At 39.9% G+C, this 27,231-nt stretch overlaps 1 long non-coding RNA gene across 1 annotated transcript in view; it reads right to left on the bottom strand.

Annotated features, from left to right (window-relative positions):
- The window catches only part of LOC109382698 (uncharacterized), a 187,259-nt gene that overhangs the window by 69,168 nt on the left and 90,860 nt on the right, over nucleotides 1–27,231 (bottom strand). Inside the window, exon 3 of the long non-coding RNA XR_002123968.1 lies at nucleotides 20,495–20,602. This is a non-coding gene — a long non-coding RNA (uncharacterized LOC109382698). The remainder of the gene's footprint in view (nucleotides 1–20,494; nucleotides 20,603–27,231) is intronic.

The raw sequence follows: 27,231 nt of genomic DNA, 5'->3' as shown, positions 1-27,231 counted from the left end.
CCTACACAGTGGGCCAGAGACATTTTTCTAAATTAGGCATGAAAGCAAACCTTAGGACACCTATTCCCTGCCACATTTCTCCATCTCAGCACTCAGCTTACTCTAAACACTCACAGACAATGAGTTCCAAACTGGCTTAGCACCATTAAGATTTCCCTTACCACCTCCTAGTGTGGCATCAGGTTCTCCTTTGAAAATCTCTAGAAGATCAACCAGTATTCAACCCATAATCTTCCAGCTAACCTATCCTTTCTTGCTCTGTTGTACCTCGTTTCTACCCAGTTGCCTCAAACCCAATTTCTACTGCTCAGACCAATATCTTCAGTGAGATGATTGAGTGTATTAAGTCTGTGTAAATTCTCAAACTCAGCATCACCCAAGGATATCAAACTCCTGACCTCTCTGGGCTCCTCCTCATTCTACAGATGTGTGTCTAGCCTGGCTCCACACCCACCCTCAGCCAGAACTCTCAGGATCCCAGCCCGGGTCCAGCAATTAAACACCAGCCTGAATTTGCACAACATAAAAAGTTCAGACAACTGTTTACTCCTTGTTTTCCTATGACCTCTTATTCTCTGGAGATGTTGTTACCATTTGAAATCCCATCTATAAGGTTTCCAAACCTGAAATTCTGAGTTTAATCTTCCTTCCACTGGTTTTAGTTAGAACATGATTGCTGATCTTAATCAGGTGCAGGATATGCCGAAACACTTTATTGAATGTTCTACTCCTTTAACCCTAATTCTGCACTGCAAAGTGAAATCTGCCAGTAGATTTAGGTTCTAGCCCAAACTCTAAATTTATCTTCAGTTTCCTGATCTGTGAAGTAGTAATATAAGCTTAGATGCTCCAAAAGCCTTCCTAGGTTCTATTATATTAGTATAATATACAATATCAAGTCGCATGTGGCTTTTCCTAATTTTTAAATTTGTTTTTTAATCTCTGACCCTTTAGATACCTCTAAAACCAGATGCCAGTTCCCTCAGCAATATGCATGATACCCAAACCCCATTTCCTCCCTCTGCATGTTCTCCCGTGATCCAATAGCCTCCCAGCTCTGCCTGTATTCTTCATTCTCCTTCTCTCCTCAGAGATGTCTTACAAGCAGCTCCCACAAAGGTGAACAGCTCCCCACTCTGAGACTTGTACTAACCTCCAGAGGCCTTTGTAATCACTGCTGCCAAGTTCGCCTCCATTCATTAGCACAACTCGACTTTCTAATTACTCAGGCACAGGCTGTCACATTCAAAGAAGGTTGAAGAGTTTCTCTGTAAACTCCCCAGATGTTTCCAGGGCCAGAAAGAAAAAAGGAAAAAATGAAAGAAGAAATCTAAACCGTTTTAACCTGAAGGACAAATATAGACACCATGCCCCCTTTTAACTCATTATTGGAAGATATTTCTAAGCACAATCCGAAAATCAGTTTATCTGAAATGTTTTCAGTTCTCTCATGGTGAATAAACCAGAACTCTTGAGTAAGGCTTGGAGTACCAGAATGAGAGCTGGAGTCACACTCAGGAATTGTTCAGTGCTTGTTGAATAAAAAAGCAAATAATAAAATAATATTCTGTACGCATTGCATTCTATGCTTTCAACCACATTGCATGAACCTCCCCCATTGTTCTCTGTTTTGTTTTGGGTATACAAAGAATCAAAAGTTGACATTATATTATCTTTACAAGTAAGCAAAGTATGAGGTTGGACAATGAAGTTCGTGAACTCATCCTAGAAAAAGTGCTACATACCTCATTGCTGAATATCATTACGGTCACCTTCAAAGTACTCCCCCTGGGAAGCTATGCACCGACACCAGCGCCTAGTCCACCCTTCAAAGCAATTTTGGAACTCTTTTTCTGGAATGGCCATCAGAGCTATCGTCGCATTACCCTTGATGTCCTGAATCATGAAAATGTCTTCCTTTCAGTATTTTCTTTATCTTTGGGTTAAGAAAGAAGTCATTGGGGGCCAGATCGGGTGAGTAGGGAGGGTGTTCCAATACAGTTATTTGTTTACTGGCTAAAAACTCCCTCACAGACAGTGTTGTGTGAGCTGGTGCATTGTCATGATGCAAGAGCCATGAATTGTTGGTGAAAACTTCAGGTCATCTAACTTTTTCATGTAGCCTTTTCAGCACTTTCAAATAGTAAACTTGGATAACTGTCCAGTTACTACAAAGATCCCTCTAATATCAAAAAAAAAGTTAGCAATAGCGTTGCAACAAGTTTGTGAACTTAATTGTCAGACCTCGTATTATCTTTTTGATAAATTTTAATTTAATAATGGTAAATCTCAGAGTCTTTCAAACTCTTTACACTCATACCCATATACACGCACCAGGCAGCCTTCCAGGGAAATTTTTCAGCAAGTAACTATCACGACGCATTCAAATATATCTGCTTTCATTACTGACAAGCAAAACTACAGTGATTTTGCTCGTGCTTCAGGTACCTCAGGGAACTTTTCGAGTTTGTGAGATAAGAGGTTGGCCTTCTGGAGTCTGAACCGAGTTTCTCCACATTCTCTTAAAACAACTTGTGTCAGAAAATACTTTTTTTCCTAATCTTCTTTTTTTATTAAATCCTCACTGATATTTTTCTATAGAAAAACCAAGAGATATAGTTCAGAGTCTGTGGTTAAAGAAGCCCACATGTGCATTCCGATCAGAGGTTTTAAACTAAGAGGATTTCTTCAAAGTCTATCATGAAAGAGTCTTTTAGTTATGCAACATACCAAGAGAAATAAAATGTCTCAAAATTATCTCTCCTTGAACACCAGTCCCTTCTGTTTCCTACTGCCACGTTTTAGCTATAGTGCCATCTGTTAAAATTCATTATTAATTATTTAACTTTTCCTTTGGGGTTGTTAATTGTTGTGAATCTGCCTTCAAGACAGGTTAAAGTCATGCAAGCAAACGAACAACTCAAGGCAGGAAATATATTTCACAAGGCTACTTCATTGTCATAACTCATTGAATTATTTTAAATAAAATGGCTATTTAAAGGACTCATGAGAAAAAAACAAGTAATTTTGGGAAAAAATTTTAAATAGTTTCTTTAAAAAACATATTGTGTATGAGAAATGTGATTTCCTTAGTATTAGATATCCATAATTTTATATAGACCTATGGGTTATAGATCAAGTCTCTATACAATAACCATTTGCATTAGAATAATAGAATTAGGCAAGTCATTGTTTTACTTCTTTGAATATATCAAACTATTTCATAAATTAAATACCAACTGCTTTACCCTGAGAATGAAACATGTATCATGGATGCCAAACATTAAAAAGAGATATTAATAAAAGGAAGGCTTAGAATGGCAAAAAAANACCAAAATGAGATGACTGACTCCATAAAATAAGCCACAGGCATGAGTCTGCAGGGGCTGAGCAGGGCTGATGAACACAGGACACTGTGGACATCACTCATTTGTAGGATGACCAGGAGTCGGAGCTGCCTCAACGACATGTAACACACACAGGCTTGCTCACAGTCCAGTAATTCACCAGCTCTGACCAAGCATTGCTAGAACAGGGTGTGTGCACACATACTCTTTGGAACATTCAAGAAGTGTTTCTTTACTAATTAATAAAAGGCTAATCTTAGAATCATGAATGATAGGCATTTTCTTCTATCCTAAGATTGAAATTCTACTTATAATTCTCATTTTCACTTGAGTATTCCCAAGACACATTGACACTGTGAACTCTCACAGTAGTTAAAATAAGAAATTAAATTAGGAACACTTGAGTAGCATATTATAAATTGCTCCTATGTCCATTTGTGAAACTATTGAAGTTTTCCGCATATCTGTGACTCTTTCCTGAGCTGTTCTGGCTAGTGAGCAAACCAGACCTGTGAGTGCATCCTTGATTCCCAATCCCAAGCAAACATTTAGCATTCAAGTGTGCTGATTGGCTCATATTCCACAACCCCCCCCCCAGTGAGTCCTAAGGGAGAGCTGCTACTTCTCGGCTATGAATTAGTATCTCCCCATATGAATGCATTAAATAGTCATCATTAATAACCACCCAAGCATGAAGCTGGAAGACAAAAGATTTGCAGGTTATGACTCTATCACACCAACCTGCTTTGTTCATTGATTTATTGAAATTTCATGGTTAAGATAATACAAATTTTAGCTAAGCTAACATACATGGATATTAATACTTCCTATGCCCGGCTACATACGAAACAATATCTTTTGTTTTGTTTTGTTTTTGTGGCAAAGAGGAATTGGAAAGGAACAAAGATATGTAGGAAATGTTTAAAATATCTCACTTGGGCCAGCCGAGTGGCTCAGTTGGTTGAGTTCGCTCAAGAGTGCGAGTTCTGAGCAACAGCGGTTCAATTTCCGGCCCAAGCTGAGCTGCCGCTGAGCTGCCAACCAGTGGCAGGATGGCTCAGCTAAAAAAAATAAAAATTAAAAATTAAAATATTGCACTAAAGACCAAAGCTCACAGAGGCTTTAGTAGAATATTAAACCACTCTCTTTGTTAACTCCTCATTCTAATAAAAGCTCAGAAATTCCAGCTGGCTCTCAAAAGAAAAGAGAAAGAAAAAGAAAGGGACATGCCACCTTTGTTTCTCTGAACCCAGGCTCTTGGGAATCTCTCAACCCACACTTCTGTCTACTTGAACTCATTAAATGGGATGGATCCAATCACCTATTGTAACAAATCTCCTTAGTGGTTTGAAACAACACAGATTTATGAGCTTACATTTCTAAAAGTAAGACCCAAACTGGGTCTTACAGAGCTAAATCAAGGTGTTTCCAGAGCAGCCTTTCTTCTGGGAGCTCTAGGGAAGACAACATTTTCTTGCTTTTTCCTATTTCTAGAGGCTTACCTGCATTCCTTGACTTGTGGTCCCTTCTTCCAGTTTCAAATCCATCTTTAAATGGGTATCATCTTTAAATCTATCTTTCTATCTATCTATCTATCATCTATCTATCTATCTATCTATCTATCATCTATCTCTGTCTCTCTCTCAATCTCTCCCATCTGCTTCCATTATCACATCTCCTTCCCTCTGCTTAGCCTGCCTCCTACTTCCTTTGCCCTTTTAAAGGCTCATGTGATTACATTGGACCCACCAGATAATTCAAAATAATCTCTCTACGTCAAGATCCTTAATTTAATCACAGTTGTAAAGTCCCTCTTGTCATGTAAGGTAATATATTCACAGTTTTTGAGGATTAGGACATGGACACCTTAAGGGGATCATTATTCTGTTCACCACACTGAGGAAACTGCCATTGGAAATTGGAAAGATAGTGGCTCTGGTGTATAGTAAAATCAATTGGCAGAACTATTGCCTATATTCGTTTGCAAGATATAAAAAGGACTTATACATCATTCTAACAAAATTTCTAGACAGAACGTTGAAAGTGCCAACTGGCTTTCTTGTATAAGGAAGAGAGAGTTTGGCTACAGAGAGAATTTCAGTGTGCAAGNTTTTTCTGGCTAATCAGGTTCCTAAAATGTTGTAGACTCTCAACAAACATTTGCTAAACATATAAGTTTAAGAAATGAAATGAAAAGCACAAATGTACATTGGGGTGAAAAAAGATAAAACAACAATGACTCCAGCTCTGAAAGAGTATCTAGCATTACTGCAACCCAATATCTCAAGGCATGAAAACCAAACACTTGTACAGATACCACCACCTTCCTTCATTTTCTCTACTCACAGGAATCATTTTAAATTGACCACTATAATTTTTCACTGTTGAACGTACAAACATCATCCGAAGCCTTCAGAAGACAATGTCCCCAGAAAATCATTGCCAGTTGATCTGATGGGCAAAGGAAATGGGACCTAGTCACTTAGCTCTCAGACTTACCAACATATTGAATGAGTTGGAAAGGAATTTAGTAGCAAACTGAAAAAGAAAACAGTATTCTGTATTTGAGCCTTCCTCTCCTTTTAATTGTGTTTGTTTTCTTTTTTATTCTGTTCTAATGAAGGAAAAGTAGAGGTCAGCAAATGCTGACCAACAGGTCTCCAGTCTCAAGAGAAGGAACAGTGATGGTTAGCCTTGTGTGTATTGAGAAAAAAATGGAAAGGATGGATTGGGTGGATTGGCCTATGCAAAGTGCTTATTTTGAGAGAGGAAAAAAAAAAAGAAATTTGTCCCATTGGTTTTTTTACCATAAACCCTGCAAACGTGCCTCCTATATGGATCTTTTCAGTATAAACTATCAAAGACAAATAAGGGTTATGAAAACCACATCAGACCAGACAGCAAGTACTAGGACATCTAACCCTACTCTCATAATGAATTCATAGAGTACCCAGAGGTACTGTCAGCATCTCTTCCACTTCCCTACTAGTAGACAGGAGGTCAGAATTACTTCCAGTGATGGTAACAACCACTTACTGAATACTAATGTGGACTAGACAACATCCGAAGCATTTCACATATATTATCAAAGCCAGGGTGTATCTCCCTTGGAATCAGAAATGGTGAAAAGACATGCCCTTTTTACTTTATTTGTATTATTATCCCCACTGGGCACATGACAAAAACCAAGGCTCAGGAAGATTAAGGAACTCGTGCTCACATCATATAAGAAACAAAGCCTGCCTGGTCCCAAAGCTTATCATAGTAACCACTATGTTAGACAGAAACAGCTGAACGTCATTTTTTAAATTACAGCCAGGCAGTTGGGCTAATACCGAGGCTTCAGAAAACAGTGCAATTCCCATGCGTGGCGGCAACACTTCTGTTTAGGAGCATAACACTGACAAGGCTCTGAGAATGAATACCCTTCAGCAGGCCCAACCTGTTTAATAACTACCAGTGTCCTGCCCTGCGCTAGCTGACATTGGCATATCCAGCACTTTATGAGATCTTTATTGAACAGTTAATGTCACTTGGAGCGCTCATGAAGTAGTACATTATCCTCAATAGACCCGTGGAAACCTGTATCCAGTGGCAATCCTTAGGAGTAACTCAGAAACATACAGTTAGCCTGGGCTAGCTGCCATCAGATAAATGAAAGACACTGGCTGGTTAATCTTCCCAGGGCAACAACACAGATACAGGAGTGCCCTGCTGACCTGACTCACTCTCTTTTTCAAGAAGTAAACACCCTTTTAGCATTCGCAGTTCCTAGATGATTTTCACATCACATTAGGCAAGAAATAGGACATTCTGGAAATGTGCTCTCTCTCAACATTTGGCGCCTTCAACCTAGAGGAAGAAAAAAACCTGGCAAAATTATTTAGAAGGATGAAAGATGTAAGTGCCATTATGAACCCCTCTCCAATGGTAAATACCCAAGCTTTCATTAGGTGAATGTAATTAGAGACAGATTTCAGTGCAGCTTGGATACAGCTGTTGCTCTCCTCCTAGCACCAGGCTGTGGCTGGATCATTCTACAGCCACTGGCAATTTAGCCAATCAGTCCTGCCTCAGTGCACCCAGCTGACCTCCTTCTTCATGGAGGTGACGGACCTGCTCATTAAGACTACTCAGAATTCCAAAACAGGGTCCGCACATCTCAAAGGCACCTTGAAATAGGCACCTCTCATGGCACGCCTATCAGGCCTCATCTTAGAGTTGTGTTTGTTCTGGGTATATTTGTGTTTTAAGAGGCCCTTGGGAAGCAATTCCTGCAGTAGCCGATGCCTTCCTGTCACTGCTAGGTAATGGGTTTTGCTTCTCCTAGAGAAGGAAAATTAAAGAACAATGTTTATTGTCTATTTTCCTGAAGGATGATGTGCAAAGGCCTCTGTATACCATTAAGAGATAGACTGTCTGCAACAAAGAGAGATACATGTAGATGCTCAAGTCCCCCTCATTTTTAAACCAGGATTTCTTGCTCTTTATAGATATGTAAATTTTGGGGAAAACGTGTTTCTCAATGCCCTAAATATGATAATATAAAATAGTCATTGGACGTCACAATGAACCCAATGTTTCTATGCCTAAAAACATCCCCGGCCTTCGATACGTCATCAGTTGCCTCTATATGGACTTGGTTACAAGATTCAGACTAACTGCCTCAGCACCCATCCAACAACAACAAAGCCTTATCAACCCTGGGGCCCAACACACTTCCAATGGGCAAGTTCCAGTTTCTACATAGGTCTGGGAACAATACAAATAGTACATGCAATCGTTAAGAAACAAGGGAAGGGAAAACCCTTAGACCAGTCTTTGTCTTTTGGTGTTCTGCAATCTCAGCCTCCCTGTCATCATTAATAAAAATCAAGTGCTGTCTAGTCAAGAGAAGAGAGGTACCGTCAATTTGCACAGAACCTAAAATAATTTATCCCCACCCTAGATTGTAACTAGAGGACAGGAACCCTTACTTTGGTCATAGCCCTTGCCTCACAGTGCTGAGCACAGAACTATTCCTCCAAGTTACTCTACAGATGTTTACTGGATTGAACTAGCAATAGGCACCAATATACTAATTGTCTTTTTCTTCATTTGGAACTGAAGGGATAACGTTATTTTATAAAAGCTCTAAATGTAGTGCTGTCTTTGCTTTCAAGGTGACTGCAAATGGAATGACTTCTCANTGAACACAAACATATTTTGAATTAAGAGAAGAGGGACAGGACTTAGAAACTGATACAGAGAAAAAAATAAGAAACATCATTTCAAAAAGAAAGAAGATAAGAATGTCAGCAGTAAAACAGAGTTCATTGAACAAAATTTACTGAGTTCCTACTATGTCCCAGACATTGTTCTAAGCCCTGGGGATATTGCAGTGAATAAGAAATACAAGGATAAAAGAGGTGGCAGGTGAGGAGACTTAAGAGATTCTGAAGGTAGGTTGGAATAACATTAATGAGAGGCTTTTATAAAGCAGTTTTGACATCGTCCTTTTGTAAACAGGGAGACATAGAATTTTTATTTTTTTATTTTAGAGAGAGAATTCCGGTCCATGTTAGAAATGTATTACAAAGAGGCAACACTTGCAGTAGATGAAAGAGTTAAGGAGCTATTGCAATGGTCCAGCCAAACCTATTATCATTATCATCACCATCATTATCACTTGATGTTGGATAATTACTTTCATCACTTTCTATCTTGGATAATTAGATAGCATTAATCATGTAAATGTAGAATAGGAAGTGTTTCCTGTTTTGGTTTGGGTGTGGAAGGGAACTCAGAATACTGAATGGGCTTAATGGAAATGTTTTCCAGGCTGAGAGAAATCAAACCATCAGTTTCTCCAGAGCACATACCGCTGGGGCCTTAGAGCTTCTCTTATTTTAAGGACTTCTTCAATTGCACTAACTCTTGTCTTCTTCCCCTAAGAGTTCCCTCCAAGAGAACTGCATTCCCTGCAACAGTCACAAGAATTTGTCATAGCCTTGCAGGGTAATAGCAGGTCACTGATTCCAGAGTTAGGCAAGCTTCCAAACAAGCTTTTAAGTCAAGTCAAAGTAAACCAGGTGTCCGTGCCCAAAGGTAGCCAGTATCAAATCAGGACCTAGTACAAAGCCAAATGGACTGATGCCTAAAATGAGTTTGAAATAACTACAATACTCTACAGAAATTTCACTGTATTTTCTGGACTACACTATTTACCACACTATTTACAACCCCTACACACACNAGAGTGCCTAGTTAGGCCCTCTTAACTAGAATAAAGAGTTTCTAAAAATCTTAAAGGCTATGTCCCATAGCACCCTGACACTCATCCCAAAATAGAGAGAGGTTTGTCTCTAAAAGAATTATGGATGTGATTTAGGGGCATGAAGTGAACCCATTCAGCGTCATAGAATTCCCACCGAATGGCCAAATGTAAATACTTTGTATCAGCTTGGATGAAAACGGGCAGAGGCAGTTCAAAATGAAAAGAGGCTCTGGGCCTCCAATATTCTATAAGTAGGAAGCAGGTTGAGAAAGTTACTTCGCTGCAAGCAAAAGCCATTTCTTTTAGAAAAGGGAAGTCCAAAGGATAGAGGCAGGGGACACAGAGAACAATGGATTAGGAAGCCCCTCCCAAGGGTAGAACTGGACCCTAGTTCTGCAGAATAAGGAACCCTGACGCTATGTGTCTGGCTGGAGTTCAGAATCTATGGACCAGCGACTGCTCGAAGCCTCTTTCTACTCCTCTCCTTTTTTATTTAGTTTGCTTTGTTTTTTCTAAAGAAAGGCAAACCATTAGGCAGTGCCTAATTTGGATATGTCTGCAGTCTTGGAAGTCTTTGAAGCTTGACTACCCTATGGGTTCTCCTACAAATAAACCTTGAGTGCTTGTTTGGAGGGTCTAGCAGGGGAGTGCAGCTACTCATACCCTTGACCGAAGAATGGTCCTCTTCTATAGGGAAAGGTCATCCTCTCCCATCTAGCACACGGTTTCCAGAGGGACACAAGTGAAGTGGTGAGAAAAGAAGGGGATGCCCGCCTAGTCAGCCAGATGAGCCAAATCAACTCTGGCAATCAATGGGGTGACAGTTGTCACAGCCAAATTGTCCTCACATCCTACCTCTTCTCCTTTTTGAATGAGACTGTCTACTGTATCTTGACCCTGTCTTCTCTCTCACTGTTGTATAATAGGTAGGGGTCAGGTAATTTATCTTTTTAGTTCATAGGTCTCAAGATCAAGAGGAATTGGACCCAAAGAGCTTCACCCACATCTAGAACTGATTTAGATCATGAATTCATAAGCTTCTCCTATGATGGCATGATTAGGTGAGATTCTGAGAGTTTTAGAAGGGATAGGTGTATGTTTGTATGGGAGAGAACAGAAGGCAGATTATCATAGATTGTTAAATTAATTTCCCCTAATGAATCACATCTCCCAGGATCCACACCCTTGTTGGGTCTCTTCCTGATTTGACTCTGAGCTTGGCTACATGTATTTCCTTGACCAATAGATACCTGCAAATATGACACAAATAGAGATGTGAAAGGAACTTACGTGTTTGGGGCTTATATTCCTGTTGCTGCCCCTACCATGTCTAGCCCCCGAAAGGATGAAAAACCATATAGAGAAAAAGGCACAGCCACCTCAGTGGTCCCAGCTGAGCCTGATCTGCAGTCAACCCTCTAGCTCCATGGAGCCATGTGAATGTGCAAGGCAAAACCAACAGAAAGACCACCCAGTCAACCCATAATTACAAGGATAATTACACCGCACTGATAACTGAAAGAAGAATTGAGTAGAATCAGATTCCCAGGAGCTATTGAGAGTAAATAAAGCTAACTTCCAATTTAGTTGCTCTCTTCCAGTACCTGGAGCCAGCCCCTACCTCCCCATCTACTCCACAAACCAGCCTACCTCTACAGCTCCCTTCATTTATACAGGATTCACTCTCATAAATCCCATTCCTCATAATCATAGTTCAACTCCTGCCCTCACTTTCCTCCATGCCAAGACTCCCAGAATCAAACTGTGGATTTGGGATAATGTCTGTCAATATTTAGTCAATGTTTAATGAAGTTTTCTTTAAATAACATCAGTTATATGATGTCATAAATGTATCCACAGGCTTTCTGGATTCTAATAGCCCAGACTACAAAGTTGTAAGTGCATCATGGGAATAAATATTCTTCAAGAGGAGCTGCCATGGTAGTTTGTTTTAGGAGATACATCTTCCTCAAGATATTTTGTCAATTTTACAAAAATATCTGGTGTAATTTTAAGTACTTTCCTATTTCCCTGCAGGTTCTACCTGAGCCTGGGCTCCCAAACAGGAAAATTAGAAATTTCTCTCCCACATAGATCCAAGTACTTCGGTGCCCAAGTGCCTCCTGGGAAGGAATGTCCAAGCTTAGAGAAGGATGGTACCTTTTCCAGGTTTCAGATCACTATATCATCTCTCAGAAAATGAAACGGAAATGATCCAAATAGGCTTCCTTACTCACTGCCAATGACACTAGAGAGAAACCAGCTTTCGCCAGTATTATTTTGCCTGCTCCTATACTCAGTCCCGTGAGGTGGCAGAGCTATATCATCATCTCTACTTTATGGATAAGAAAACAGAGGCTCCAGAAGGATATGTGACTGACACAAGGTCACAGAGCTGGTAGGGGGTGGAACCACAGCGTAAACTCAGGTCCCTCTTTGAAACAGTATTTTGACAATTACTGCTTTTTGGAGAAAAGTGGACCCAAATCCCGAATCGTCCCCTTATAAGCAGGCGAATTTGAGCTCATTTTTAACTTCACATGTGAACTGTAGATAGTAGTGATTGCATTGCAGTGTTAGAATGAGATTAGATGAGATAGAGGGGAAACAGAGCAATTAGGCATGTTTGCTCTGAGCCAGGTTTCCTGGGTTCGAATCCCACTCCTCCTACTTTCAAGTAGCAAGTTGTTTAAATTTTCTGTGCTTATGTTTCCATTACTTTAAAATGGAGATGAAGCTTACTGCATAGGCTTTGGGGGAAGATTAAAGATGAGCTAATATAGGAAAAGCTCTTATAACAGGACCTGGCTTATAGTATCAGCTCTCATTACCAAAATCTAGTGTATAAGTCACACTCAATTGGCTACAAAGCCTGTGCTCTTCTCCCTGCTTCATGCTACTTCAAATCTTGAGTTCACAGGTTCAACTTCAGTGCATCAAATATCCACTTTCTGAACCAAAAGACACAATTCTTCTTAGTGGGCACTCTTTAAAAAACAAAAACAAAAACAAAAAACCTTTACCAGAATGAATAGAGAGGTTGTCTCTGCTTTGATAAAACACAATGATTTTTTTTTCCCCTGACTGGAGTTGACTGTATTAAATAAATTATTCACTACAACAGAGGAAAAGGCTGAACATTTTTTAACAAAAGAGACAGTCTGACCACCTAAGAAAGCCCCCTGGTCCCCTGTGGAGTTGAGCAGACACCAGTAAGGATCAATGTCTCAGGGATCCGAGACAGTATGTCAGCCATTCAGCAAACTTGTATCATCCTCTATCAGCCTCTGTGACTCTGAGCTCTAGGGATAAAAGGAGAAGTCAATCAGAACTGCTAAGAAATCCTGAGTCTGAAAACAGAGGAATTTAAAAATAATGAGACGTTTAATGCAAATTCAGGGGAGTTCTATTATAGGCACATTTAACTTTTTAGTCTTTAATTATATGCTCCCAGGTAAAAAGAGAAAGAGAGACAGGGAGATATGGGAATAACTACACAAGGAGTGTAAATGATTCCAACCAAAATTCCGCTCCCTGCTCTGGGAATGACAGTGACATGGGGCTGCGACTTGGTCACCCCTTAGTAGAATCCCATGTGCTTCTCCAGTGTGAGCTCTCCCTTGGGTCTCAGTGAGTGTGATGTAGGGCTAAGGAGGCACTGCTTTTCACACAACCTGGCCCCAAATGCAAGCCAGTGTCTTCCCCTGGTGCTCAACCAAAGCAAGAGCCATCCATCTGCTCCAACACTGGAGGAAAAACGGGCTACAGTGTATTTCCTCACACAGATGTGGTCAGTCTCCAGTGAGTTGCCTCCTAGGATTTTCAAGCTATAATCTTAACAATAGGAGATTTTCAACTTAAGTGCAACTCTATTGTTCTGTGGTTCTTAGAATTTTTATAACAGGGTTTCCTTCTCAATCTTCAATGTAACTTAGAAGAAAGAAACTTCAGTCCTTCTATGAACCAACAGATCAGACTGTCTAACTTCACACTCTAAATTTAATTGGATTACATTTTGATGATTTATAGGATTGAAATCTTGTGTCAGAAAATGGAAAACGGGGATATTTTTATCACTGTTTCACCAATCTTAACAACTATCATGTCTTTATCCTGTACAAGTAACTTAGTGCATGAAACTTATAACCACTGGAATTCTGCACAGTCCCGAAATGAATGTTTGCAATAATAAAACTCGGCAGCAGTAATTTCTTGGGAAAAAATTTTAGCATTATCTATAGTAATATGTTTTCATCTTCTGGAATGAAAAGGATACCACTTGTTATAAGTTTATTAGAAACTAATTTATTCTGAATGGATTAAAGTATCACTTCTTCCAGGAAATTCTTTGTGGGTGGGGATGGGGGAGGTGACACACTTAAAAAGACTTTTTGAAACAGAACTTTTAACATGATAAAGACTCAGACAGATAAAAATTTCTGTTTTCATTAGTTAAAACTTCTTAAACTTGAAGTTTTATTTTTATACATAAAATAAAAATGAACTTATTTTCTCTTCTTCAACTTGATTATCAGTATATTAAATATACTAAATTCAAAATTTTGACCTCGATTATGTTATCAAGAAGCAAAGCAAAAGAGAAAACAAAAACAAGCCAACAAAAGAATCCTAAATGCTGGATTGATATCTTATCTAACTGATAAAGTAATTATTATTATTCCCATTTTACAGATGAGAAACCTGAGGTTCCAGGAAATTAAGTAACATAAATATCTCATAAATAATGGAGTTAGGATTGAACCTAGGTCTTCTAACACTGGTTAGAAGACTCAACTGAACAATAGAAACAAAACACAGGTAGCTAGTTTCACTCTCTTCACATAATCAAAGATACTTCTACCATGTTCTGGACCACTGGCCAAGAAAATAAAGAAAAAAACACCCCAAGCCCTCCTCTCCTTGGTCATCCCTGTCTATGCTAAGGCCTCAGCCATATCCAAAAATTATAGTGTCCTGTCTCTCAGGGACAACTCTCCCTCCTTGACAGCCAGTGGAAAAGCCCATACAATCCATGGAAATCACAAATCAATCCATTAATATCCCAACCAAAGTGAAAACAAAAGATACGAGGTATGATCATAAAACATGGTGAATGTTTAACTNGACTGAAAACTGAGACCCAGAACACAAAGGCCCTAGATTTGTAAGGGTTAAGCCTATCTTAAATTTTTCCATTTCTTAAAGCTAAATTGAGTAGATTTCCATTTCTTGGTTTCTGAACGCTTCTTCAGATATCTTCTTAAAAATTCTAAGATCAAATCCCAAACTTATCTCCTTTGCTGTACCATCTCTCCACCATCTGCTGTGGTCCAGGGCTAGGTATCCTGGTTCTTATCTCACAGAGAGAAAACATGGAGCTCTGAAGTTCTATTTGGAATGGAGAAATATGGAATTCGACTATCTTTTCCCTCAGCCTGACCTCCTTTTAATTTAAATGGAGTTTTAATATTTTTTGGAAATAAAAATAAATGGATAAATATTAAATAGTAAAACTAGTATTAAAACTGTTTCTGGCTTTGAATTCCCAGTCCTCTAGCAGACTTCCCCCCCTGCCCCCCACTATTCAGTGTTCCCTAAATTTAATGATCTCAAGTTCACTGCCATTTAAGTATTTCTTCATTCAATAGCTGGGGAAATTGTCATTGGTATGCAAACTGGTCTGAGGCAAGGAACATTACTCTTTAATCTCCTAATTTTAATTGGTATGCCATCATGCAGACTGGGGCTGCTAACAGCCTAGCTTGTAGATTAAGACCAGCAGACCTGAACTGTGGTATCCCATTAGTTACAAATAAAAAGAGGAAAAACACTGAACAATGATAAAAGAGGCCATTGCAAATCAGAGAGAAGATGATTCTTCCTCATCTTCTCCAAGGTTCATGACCCTATTTCAATGTCCATTTGTAACAGGATTCGAATTAATGTTTTCTGCTTGGTCAGATAATTTCAGAACAGTTGGTAAATTGAAGCGATTTGCTGGTGTGTATACCAATGTTATTGGCTTGCCCAGGAAATGTTGCTGAACAATTTGCTCCCAAACGACATTGTTCCCACTGATAGAGCTGTTTCTTTCACTAGGAAATAAGTGTTTTAAGTCAAAAGAATCTTTCACTATTTAAGGAAAGCATATTTTTCTTCAATGAAATTAACTCTCATTATTCCTTTTAGTGTCTTTTCACCCTCCAGTAAGTAAAGAGTCTAATATAGGTTAATCTTTCATAGAGTTCACACACATATCTGTCACCAGTGAAGAAAAGGAAAGTTCCAAGTGAAAAAAGAATATGATGTTTAGACAGCTAGATAGGTGATTGATGATAGATAGATAGATAGATAGATAGATAGATGATAGATAGATAGATAGATAGATGATAGACAGACAAATACATTTATATCTACATATAGATAGATGATTAGATAGATGGATGATAGAAGATAGATAGATAGATGATAGATAGATAGATAGATAGATAGATAGATAGATGATAAAATAGATAAAAGAGAGGGAGGGAGAGAGAAAGAAAGAGACTATGACATAAGAATAGAATAGTCTAACTAACTGGTTAGTCTCTTTACCTTCCAGAAGGAGCAAATAAGGACCACTTCCAAGGGTAACAGAGTAGACCAGTGTCCCCTAAAATCACCACAGTGAAGTCTGTAACTATAAATGTGACCTTATTTGGACCTAAATCCTTTGCAGATGATCAAGCTATGAGGAGGTCATTAGGGTGAGTGCTGATCCAACATGACTGGTGTCCTTATAAAAAAGATAAATCTGGACACAGAGACAGACAGGCACAAGAAGATGATGCAAAGACACATGGGGAGAAGCTCGCTCTGTGTCTGGCGTGATGCATCTATGAGCTAAGAAATACTAAGTGCTGTCCGCAAAGGCCAGAAACTAGAAGAAGCGAGGGAAGATTCTCCCCCAGAGCCTTGAGAGACAGTATGGCCCTGCTAACACCTTGATCTTGGACTTGAAGCCTCCAGAAGTGGGAAACAATAAATCATTGTTTAAAGCTACCCAGTTTGTGGTACTTCGTTACAGCAGCCCTAGCAAACTAACATAGTGCCTATCTTGATTCTATACTCACCTCCCCATTGTCATTCTTTTAGCCTACCTGTGTCCCATCCTCTTCTAAGGAATTTGATTTTACAGGAAGTCGGAGAAATAACAAAGTAACTAATGCTTCTTGAGATCTTCCATAAACCATCTTATTTAACTCTTCAACAATCCTGAAGGCACATATTCTCACTGGAGCTCTGAGATGTTCCATGTCTTGCCTATGGAAACACAGCTAGAAAGTAATAGAGCTGGAATTTGAGCCAACGACCAAGCAGGCTACTTACTATGCAAAGCATTCTACCTATCACACCAGCTCGAACAACTTTCCGTGGTAAGACAAACCACAAACATTTATGGTCTCTGACAACTAACTATATCATTTCAAAGTCAATGTTGCTACCGAATATACAGAATGAAAGGTTCTGGTGACTGAGGAGAAGGGACGGTGTGGGAATTGGTGAGGCAAGGGGACAGGTGGTTTCCCAAGGTCCTCTCCTCCTTGCCCTCTGAGGCCAGGGCTCAGGATTCCTGGGAACCAGGCCTTCTGAGCTAGGGAAAGGCACACACAGTAAGGCAGACTTGCCCCTCTGCTACAAAAATCATGAGATTCATCACTCTACTCCAGAGATCCAGCTTAGCAATAAAAATAAATTTTAAAAAAAATGTAAAGAAAAAACATGATGTCTTCGCAGGGACTGGCCTCAAATCAGATATCTGAGCCCATTATAAATAGAACAGGATGCCCAAAAACCTGCACTAAGTGTGCAAAGCAGCTGAAGGCATCTGAGAGGTACAAAGGTAGTGTGGAGAGAACAGAAAACAGGAAGCATGCCCTTGTCCTTTGTCAGATGAGAGAAGCTTTCCACTGAGAAGAGTGGGGAGGGGCGCTGCTGCTCCCCCATCACAGGAGGGCATTGGAGACAGTTCAAATGCACCAGAGACCACAAGAGAATCAGGGTTCTATAGGCCCTCTCTTTCCCTTCCAGTCACAATGATTAAAAATCAGCATCAACATTGGGAGCCTATTGGGATGGTTTGTTGTAGTTTTGCTTTGTTTTGTTTTGTTTTGTGGCCATGATAATGACCTTGTGCCTCTGAGACACTCTCCAAAAATAACTGACAACTAGCACGACAAAAAACAATCAACGTTTCATATAAGTAAAGTAGTAGTAACTTCTTCAATACTAATAATAACCATCATATACTTCACGATTGTTACATGTCAGGCCCTGAGGTAAGTGCTTTGCAAGCACTAAATCATTGAATCCTCTCAGTAATAAAGCAGTTGTTACTATCCCCATTTTGTAGATGGAGAAACTGAGGCTCAGAAACAGCAAAGGAACTTGCTCAGGGCCAAACAGAAAATGACAAGTACAAATTGACAATTACAAAATAGTCACGAGGATGTAGAGAACCAAGGGAAGGTTTTAAGCAGAAGATTAATTTGACCTGACTCCCACAGCCTCACTTCTGTGTACAGACATGAGATAGAAAAGAATGGGATCCAGAGACCACCTAGAAGGCTTCTGTAACTTATTGTCAAAAGGGAAAAGATAATTTTGGCTTGGTGACTACAGTGTAGATGGCAATAATTTGCAGATTCTTGGTGTGTTTTAAAAAAGAGCCTTCAGAATTTCCCAACCAGCTGGATCTGTATATAGAAAAAAAAAGGAGCCACTGATGATTCTATGTATATATATTTTTTTATCTCTCCTTTATATTTTTTTGTTTTTTTCTCTTTTCCTTTTTTTTTAAATTTCTTTTTGATGATTATATTTTTGACCTGAGCAACGAGTCGCCATTAACTCAGATGGGAAGACTGCCAGTGGGGCAATTGCGTAGGGAAGAGGAGTAGTCAAGTGTGGACCCGTAGCTTTTGAGGCATCTATTCAATGAAGGTGCGAAAGGGGGAGTTGGATGCATGAATCTGGAATCAAGGCAGAAGTCTGGGTCAGAGATAGAAACCTAGGACTTTCCAGTTTATCTGTGATATTTAAAGTCCTGAGACTGAATAAGATCACCACAGAAGTGAGTGTTGGTGGAAAAGAGAACTGAGTCCTGGGGCGCACCAATATTTGGAAAACAAGAAGAAAAGAACATGTTGAGAAGAGCCCATTGACGTCCCCCCAGGGAGGACGCTGCTCTGGAAGCCAGAGTTCCAGGAGGAAGTGACCAAGAGAGATAAATGTTGCTGAGAGCTCAAGTAAGACAAGAACTGAGGATCGACAGTTTATCTAGCAACTGTGAGGGCATTGGTGACCTTGACAAGAGCTAACTGGGTGAACTGGCTGGAGCAAAAGTCTGACTGATGGAGGTTTAGGAGAGAACGGAAGAGAGACGTAGTAGAAAGTAATCATAGAAAACTCTTCCAAAGAGTTTTACTGTAAATAAAGGAGAATGGGGAAAAAAGAAGGAAGGAAGGAGGAAATGAGTGGCAAACCAAGGAATAGGGGCACGGGGAGAAGTTCATCCTGGTGCAGGCAATAAGGTGGTATACTATCTACAGAGAATTTTAAAACAATAAAAAAAAGCAAGAAAGATACCTGACTAGAAGTCAATCTAAACAATATCAGCAATAAAATACACAGAACCATTGGAACAGGCCTCTCTCTCTTACCACCACCACCCTTTGGCTCACTATTAGAAGGAAAAAGAAAGAAAAAGAGTGCTTTACAAAGAACCTTATTTTGACTTTCACATAAAATCTCTCTCTACAAATTGCAGTAGTATAGATGTAATGTAACAACTATCGTTAGCCCCTTCTTCACAATCCAGAAAATGGCACTGTGCATTGTTTTCCAACCTCTTGATTTGGGGTCTTGAATCATTCCCTTTTGTCTCCTGAGGGCTATACATTTCCCAGACATGCCACCAACAGAATGGAACAGACCTTCGGTAGCCTCTTTCCTACATTGTTTTAAGAAAGGCGTCATTGGGCAGGTGCCATCAATGAATCTTTACATGCCAACATTAAAAAAAAAAAGGACCTCAAGCCCTCATTTGGGTTTATCAATCTATTAGTCAAGTAATGAGCCAACAATTATTGATGGAATGCCTACCACATAGACAGCGCTGTGCTAGATGCCCTAGAAAATACAAAAAAAAAAAAGAAAAAGGAAAAGATCAATCAGAATTATCTTTCTAAAACATACATCTGATTAATTCACTGTTGTGGTAGAGATGACTAGGTTAGATATCCACCAAAGTCAGCCCTAATAATATGCTCATAAGTGTGACCAGGTCTTGGCTATCCAGACTGCAGTCAGCTGGGGCCACAAGGCTATGCTATTGTCTAAACAAAGTGTCTGGGACTTCAGACAACAGGCATACTTTCTGCACATTCTCTTTCCTCTTTCTCCTCACTGGGACCCAAAATGCAGCAGTCCTGCAGCTGTAAGCATGCAGAAGACAATGCTCAGAGGGCCACAAAAGAATAACCTTGCAAGAGCAGAGACGTTAAATGATCACATAGAACATGCTACCCACCTGGATGTGTAAAATAAAAGGAAATCAACACATATCAATTTTACTCTCAGGGTCTATTTGGAATGGAACTTTGCATCTATCCTAACTAATATGCTTGCCTGTCCCCAAAACTCCCCACAGTTCTTCAGTGCCTAGAAAATAAAGTGCATATTGCTCAACACAGCACACAGGACGCTTCACTGCCAAGCCCATCTTGGTTTCTAGCTGCATCATCCTGTTTTCCTGGCACCATTTTGAGTGACACTGAATGAGTTAATGCTCATGAAGGCCCAGCACAGGCCTGGCACATTAAAAAAAAAAAAATGTTCAGTCGAGACTGACCTGAAGGAGAATCTAAGACTCTAAAAGGATGAAAAGATGGTGTCCTCTTTTTATCTGCATCCTTCGGTGAGTCAGCAAGAACACAATTTCAAGATCGAATCTTCTGTCCTAAATGGAAGGAAAGAAAAAATAATTCTGAGCTGAGTAGAGTTGGGTGGACGGGAGACAAGTTTGCAGGCATTTTGAACACACAGATATTAAAAGTGTGACCAACAAGCTTTTCCCTTTATCTTCAAGAGAAATTCATTTCTGAACTGCTCGTTCTAGGAGCAGCCAGGGTTGCAGTAATATTTTTACTTCTGATTATGAACTGAGAGATTTACATGGTTCCATGATTGAGAATATATTTCTATTTCTTAACAACTAGAAAGTCTGCAGCTAGATGATGTTAGAGAAAATTAATAACATCTTATAATCATACTTCATAGTTTTCAAAAGCCTTTCACATACAAAGGCTCGTTTGTTTTTGGACAGGTCTTCCTACTCCCCTCCACTAGAGTTTTGCTCCATGTAAGTAGAAGACTGGTACTATTTATTTCTGTGTCTCTATTTTTATATCAATTTGTTGTCAAGTCCTAAGCAAATGTTCTGTAAATTTCATTGAATTTGACCCTCAGAGCAACTCTGGGGAAGGACAGGCAAATAGTAGCATGACTACCAGATGAATGAGGAAACTGAGGCTCAGAGAAGTAAAAGGACCATCTAATCCGAGGTCCCTTCTTATACCATTCTTCTTATACAAGTTGCAAGTTGCTTCTTTCACCCTTGTCGAGCTTCTTCCAGAAGAAAACTCTAAATTAGATCGGAATCTTAACACATCATTTCCATTGATATTTCATATAGCTAAATCCTTATTGAGGTTCTCTAAGCTTTGAAGTATTAAAACAATGAGGGACAAGAGATTTTTTTTTTCAAGATTTTATTGGGGACTTAGGGGAGGGGAACAGCACTGGGGAATCAGGGGAGGGGAACAGACAAGTTGCTGTCATTTTGTTCCTCAGCCTAGTTGTGGAGGACGTCGCTTCACTGGCCCATGATGGTATTATCATTGCGCTCTTTCCGGGTGAGGCAGTTGCTCGCTGGCCATTGGACGACCGCTCACAGCGGCTCACTGCAGCTCATGCCAGCTGCCGGCCAGCCCCGCTGCAGCCTGCGCTGTTGCCAGCGACTCATGGCAGCCCAGCTCCAGGTAAAGCTGTTGTTCACCATCTTAGATATAGAGGGCGCAGCATCACTGGCCCTCATGTGGGATGTGAACCGGGGCCCTGCTGCTCAGAGCTGGTGTCCCAAGCCAGCTCTTAACCAACGCGCCCCTCGGCCGGTCCAAGAAAAGTATTTTTAATGATAATCTTATATCACATGCACTTGATTTTTTAAAATGAAAGCAATAAACAGAGCACAGAGGGAAGGGTAAAATGTCCCTCCATTTTTTCATCCAGAGTAACAGTTTCAGTTTTCAGTCCTTCCTTTACTAGATTAGATCCCCAGTCCCCGGGTTTCTCAGAATGAGCAAAAAAAGTCCATGCCCTCACATGGCATAAAAATGCTGAAATGCTTGACATCAAAGGACCACAGTGACTTGTGAACTGAGGCAAGAGGGAACTGCTCAAAAATTCTGTTTTGTGTGAAACCCCCATGATCTTTGCGTAATTCATATAGACTAACCTAATGCCAAAAGAATTTTATGATTTTTGAGGCCAAAAATATAGAAGTTTATTTCTTGCTCAAGCAACGTCTATCTGGATGTCCTCAGTCAGCATCCAGGCGACCCAGGCTCCTTCCCTGTTATGGCTCCACTCTCCTTTCGGACCATAGAGGCCTCTTGGTTCAACTGGCCAAGAGAGAAGAGTAATGGAAGACATGGGCCTGGAAGTGACACATCACTTCCCACTCATGTTCCAAGAGCCATCACTCAGTGACACAGCCATAACCATTTGCTAAGGAGCCTGGGAAACCATCTAGCTATGTGTCCTGGAGGAAGAAGAAGCAATGTTAAACTGCATTGGGTGTAAGTGTGAGAGGAAACTCTAATCCCAACTATGATTGAGTGCTACCAAATTGGCCTGGTAGAGACAGCAATTCGATTAAATAGATTTGAAAAGACAAAGAAGTGTGGTATTTCTCACACACCTGGACTTTTGGGATGAGTTGCTACATGCTACTGCCTTTGTTTCATGATTTATCAACCCTGGATAGCACCTATATCAGCTCCTTACTGTGAAAGATAAAGAATTTGGTTCATCTACACTGCCTCCCACCTTCCCTCCCTGCCTCAACCCCTTTGATCAATTGTGTTGATTATATTCTGAAAGTTATTTCTTTTATGACTTGAAATATGACAAACTGTTTCCTGGATTTTCAACTTTAACCAGTATCTGTTGACTCCTTGCTATGAAATGTGAGAAAATTACTCCCTTTACTTGTTCTTTCTTTGACCTTTCTTTCTCTTCTCTATCCCTCTTGTATTGTTTGCTGTTGCTATTTTAAATTGTCAAGGTTTATAACCTTTATGTTCTGTTCGATAACTCTAATCTCAAGTGTACCAAGCCTTACCTATGTATTAATGTACAAACAGAAAACTACAAAACAGCATTCTCATTATTAGGCTTATGCAAGTGTTATTCACTGTAGAACCAAATAGTATGATTCCAAGCACAGAGAAGGAAAGGTAACCCTAAGCTGCTAAAGTGTTGTTCAAAAAAAGAAAATCTTTTGAGTGTTTTCCTTTAAAGCCATGCTTATGAAACTTAAATTTGTACACGAATCCCTCTAGCATTTTGTTAAAATGCAGTTGGTATCAGGAGAGGCCCAAGACTGTGCATTTCTAACAAGCTCCCAAGTGATTCAATGGTGCTTGTCCATGGACCATGCTCTGGGTATCAAGCTGCAAATTCATTCCTTTTCAACTTTATGATTTCTTCTGGGTCATAGTGAATCTCTAGTGTTTTGAAATCCATTTATTTGTCTTCTTTCTTGAATACCTATTTCCATCTTTTTTAAGGCTTCTATTTAGAAAATTCCATATGTCTGTCCTCCATTCTTAATTCCCTACAAAAGACTACTACTGCCCTATCCAGGGACACTTTTTAAATCAACAGTGTACTTTGAGATTTTTAGGTGAAAGCTGTTTTATTTTGTTAGCTTAGTACTCTTGAGATCGACTCACGCCATTCCCGAATCCATTCACTCTTATTTTCCTGCCTTAAACTCCAGAATTCAGAGATTCCAATCTAGTTCCAATCAAGTTTCTGAAAGTCTTCATCAGCCAAGTTAACTGCCTCCAAATCATGATCTCCACCAAAATATATCAAGCCGAGGCTTCATCTCAGTTAACTGGTTTCCTCCTTGACATTTGATCATTAGACCTAACCCCTTGAAAGCATGATCCACACTGTTCCCAAGAATATATCTCAGTTTCTTACTCAGAAAAAATCATTATGAAGTTGTTTTCTTCATCCCCATGACACTAACAAATGGCACAAGGGAGAAACCATCATCGAATCATTTTTAAAAGTCTCTCTGAAAAGGCCTATAACTCATTCTCATGTCACAAACTGCAACGTGAAGAGAAATGTGATAATAAATCCATTCTAATGAGAAAATATTGTTATGAGAAAGAAAAAAAAAGCATGCTGCTAATCCATTTTTAAATAATCCTAAAATAATGCTGAGGTGCACTCTGGGTTCCACATCTTGAGATACGACTAGTCATTTTTTCTTTATCCCACAAACCCTGATTACACAGAAGCAATTATGAGAAAATGCATAATAAAACAGCAGGTGATGCCGAATGGAATTCAAAAACTGCCCAAGGGGAGAAAAAGAAATTCATTCATTGTTAAGCATCCCTAAACACTGTACTTTAGGAAGAGTAGTGAATATTAATTTTAAATATTTAGATACTCAGAATGTGTTGAATACAGATCACCACCACCACTACCACCACCACCCACTTCCATTTTACAGTTTGGGAAAACTGAGTTAGCAATCCTCAGTTACTCTTGACTTCTGCCGGATTTAACCCCAGAAGGGCACTCAGAGCACAATTTGATTTAGAAGTGTAATTAGAAACCCTTCTTTTACTTAGCTGAGTCACCTGGTGTCTCATCGCACACTTCTACTAAAATTAAATGCATTAGTTTTTTTAATTGAGTCAGGGAGAGTCCTGTCTGCTGTGTAATCAAGGTAAATTATATTCTTAAGTGTCAGAAGGTCCAAGACACAAAATGAAATAAAATAAATATGTATAAAAGGCTAACAATGCCCTAGGCAAAGAGCTAGGAAATTGTTGATCAAATTACAATTGAAGCCATTACCAGCACTAGAAAATACAGGCTGAGGTAGAGGCTGAAATTTTTTTTTTCCTAGCAGATAATTTTCTCCAGTGAGAAAGAAAACATACTAAAAATAGATTGCTGCTTAGCTATTTGATGAGATCCTAACATAAGTCCTTAACTGTTTAAACTACATTTTAAAAGCCAGGTGGCTGTTGTCTTCAGGAAACTTCACATTCTTGGGTCTACTTTCAATGAGACAAAGCTCCCACCCCCTTGCTTCCTATAGTCTGTCTGTATCAATAAAGACATCTCCCGAAATTAGAACTCACGAGGGTCTGGAGCTTCATTTTAGGAAAGTTCTATGATAAGCTCCTGCCCAGGGTGTTTCCTGCAGTTTGCAAGCATTCAAGCTCAGGAGAGAGAAAACGTCCAAGGTCATGCAACTCCCAGGGACCCCTGACACCTTCCACCTAAGGGAGCATAGTAGGAACCTTAAGAGAAATCTCGGGTATTATGCGAAGTTGTCAACAACCTGACAAATACTGGATCTAGGGCAAGGAAGTTGATAAGAAGGGGAAAGGACTCAGGCATGGGGCAAAGAAAAGACTAGGCAGAATACAAAAGAATGAAAGTCCAAAGGAAAATGCAAGGAAAGATTCCTTCCATCAAGTTCAAACAAGTTGTCCAAGGCACAAGGGGTGGCAACAACTGAATGCATTCAAGAGATGTCTTGGGGACATGGGGACCATGGAATAATACATCAACCTATTTGGCTTCTATTGCTTCAAAATGGCTTAACTCCTGAGATCTCAATAAAGCATGTGATTCTAGCTTTTACAACATTAAGAATTCCTTGGTACATCTGTGTATCCATAGTGATTCAGACCAGGAATTGGCATACAACAGTACGCAGGACAAATCCAACCTGCTGCCTGTTTTTGTAAAAAATAAATAAATAATTGTATTGGAACACTGCCACAACCATTTATTTAACTATTGTGTTCCTGTAGCAAAAACAATAAGGCCCACAATGCTTAAAATACTTACTATAATGGCTCTGTACAAATAAATGTTTTGGTGACACCTGATATAGACAGCTGACTTCTCAGCCCCCAAAACACTGTAACTAACTTTTGGATGGTACAGTGTGACTCCGAATTTGGCCCATCACCTCTAGTCCAAAGAGGTTTTTAAGATATATCTGCTGATAACATTTGATGTACTCTGCATAGTGAAACATTGTTGCATAAAGCTTTAAACCATAGGCCCTGGACTTGACTTGCTGGGCTCAAACCCCTACTCTGCCACTTACTAGCTGTGTGACTTTGGGCAAGTTGTTTACCAATTTCTCTGCCTGTTTGCTCATCTGTGGTTGGCAGCTGCTACCCTGACCTCCTGGCATGCCCTTGTGTAGCTCCTCCCCCTTGATATGGGCTAGACCCAGCGACTTGCGTCCAATGAGAAGAATGTGACAAAGTGATGGGATGTCACTTCTGAGATTGGCTTACACCAAGATAGACTTCTGTCTTCCTCTCCTCTCTGTTCTCTTTTGCTTGTTCTGATGGAAGCTAGCTGCCATGTTGAGAGATGCTGTATAGAGAGGTGCCCATGGCAAAGAAGGAAGGAGGCTGACACCCAACAGGGACCTGAGGCCCTCAGTGCACTAATCTGCAAAGAACTAAATCCTGCCAACCACCACTTGAGTGAGGTGAGACCCAGCCAAGCCCTGCAATGACTGCAGCCCCAGCTGACACCATGCATACAGCTTTTGTGGGAGGCCCTGAGTAAGAAGCACTCATCAAAGGTGTGACTAAATTCATGGCCCACCAACACTGTGAGGTAGTATATGTTTGCTTTAAGTAACTATGTCTCTTGATAATTTTCTATGCAGCAATAGCTAACAACTATTCTTATGTCGAATAAATTCATACACATAAAGTGCAGGCAGTTATGCCTGCCAAATGCTGAGCAAATGTTAATTGTTATTTGGTGAAAAGCCTTGTTTTCTTACTTTGCTTCCACTTTCAGTGCTTCAATTATAGTGGTAGGTAGGACCATGAGCAAACCGCAATGCTTGGGCAAGTCACCTTACCTCACTGAGCTCTGTCCTCACCTATAAAAGTGGGGAAGAAAATCATACCGAACTCCTAAGATTTTCACATGTATTACATAATATATTAGTTTGTGAGGGCTACCGTAACAAAATACCACAGATTGGGTATCTTAAACAACAAAAATTGATTTTCTCATGGTTTTGGAGGCTAGAAGTCCAAGATCAAGATGTCAGCAGTTTGAGTTGTTTTCTGAGGCTTCTTTCCTTGGCTTAAAGATGGCTGCCTTCTCACTGGGTGTTCACATTGTCATTTATTTGTATGCACACGTGTCTCTTCTCTCTTCCCTTCCCTCCCCTCCCCTCCCCTCCTCTTTCTCTCTCTCTCTCTCTCTCTCTCTCTCTCTCTC

Source organism: Hipposideros armiger, unplaced genomic scaffold (genome assembly GCF_001890085.2).
Source record: "Hipposideros armiger isolate ML-2016 unplaced genomic scaffold, ASM189008v1 scaffold_68, whole genome shotgun sequence".
NCBI lineage: Eukaryota > Metazoa > Chordata > Mammalia > Chiroptera > Hipposideridae > Hipposideros > Hipposideros armiger.
The sequence above is the reverse complement of the archived record's forward strand: the minus strand, read 5'-3'. Positions and strand labels throughout refer to the sequence as shown.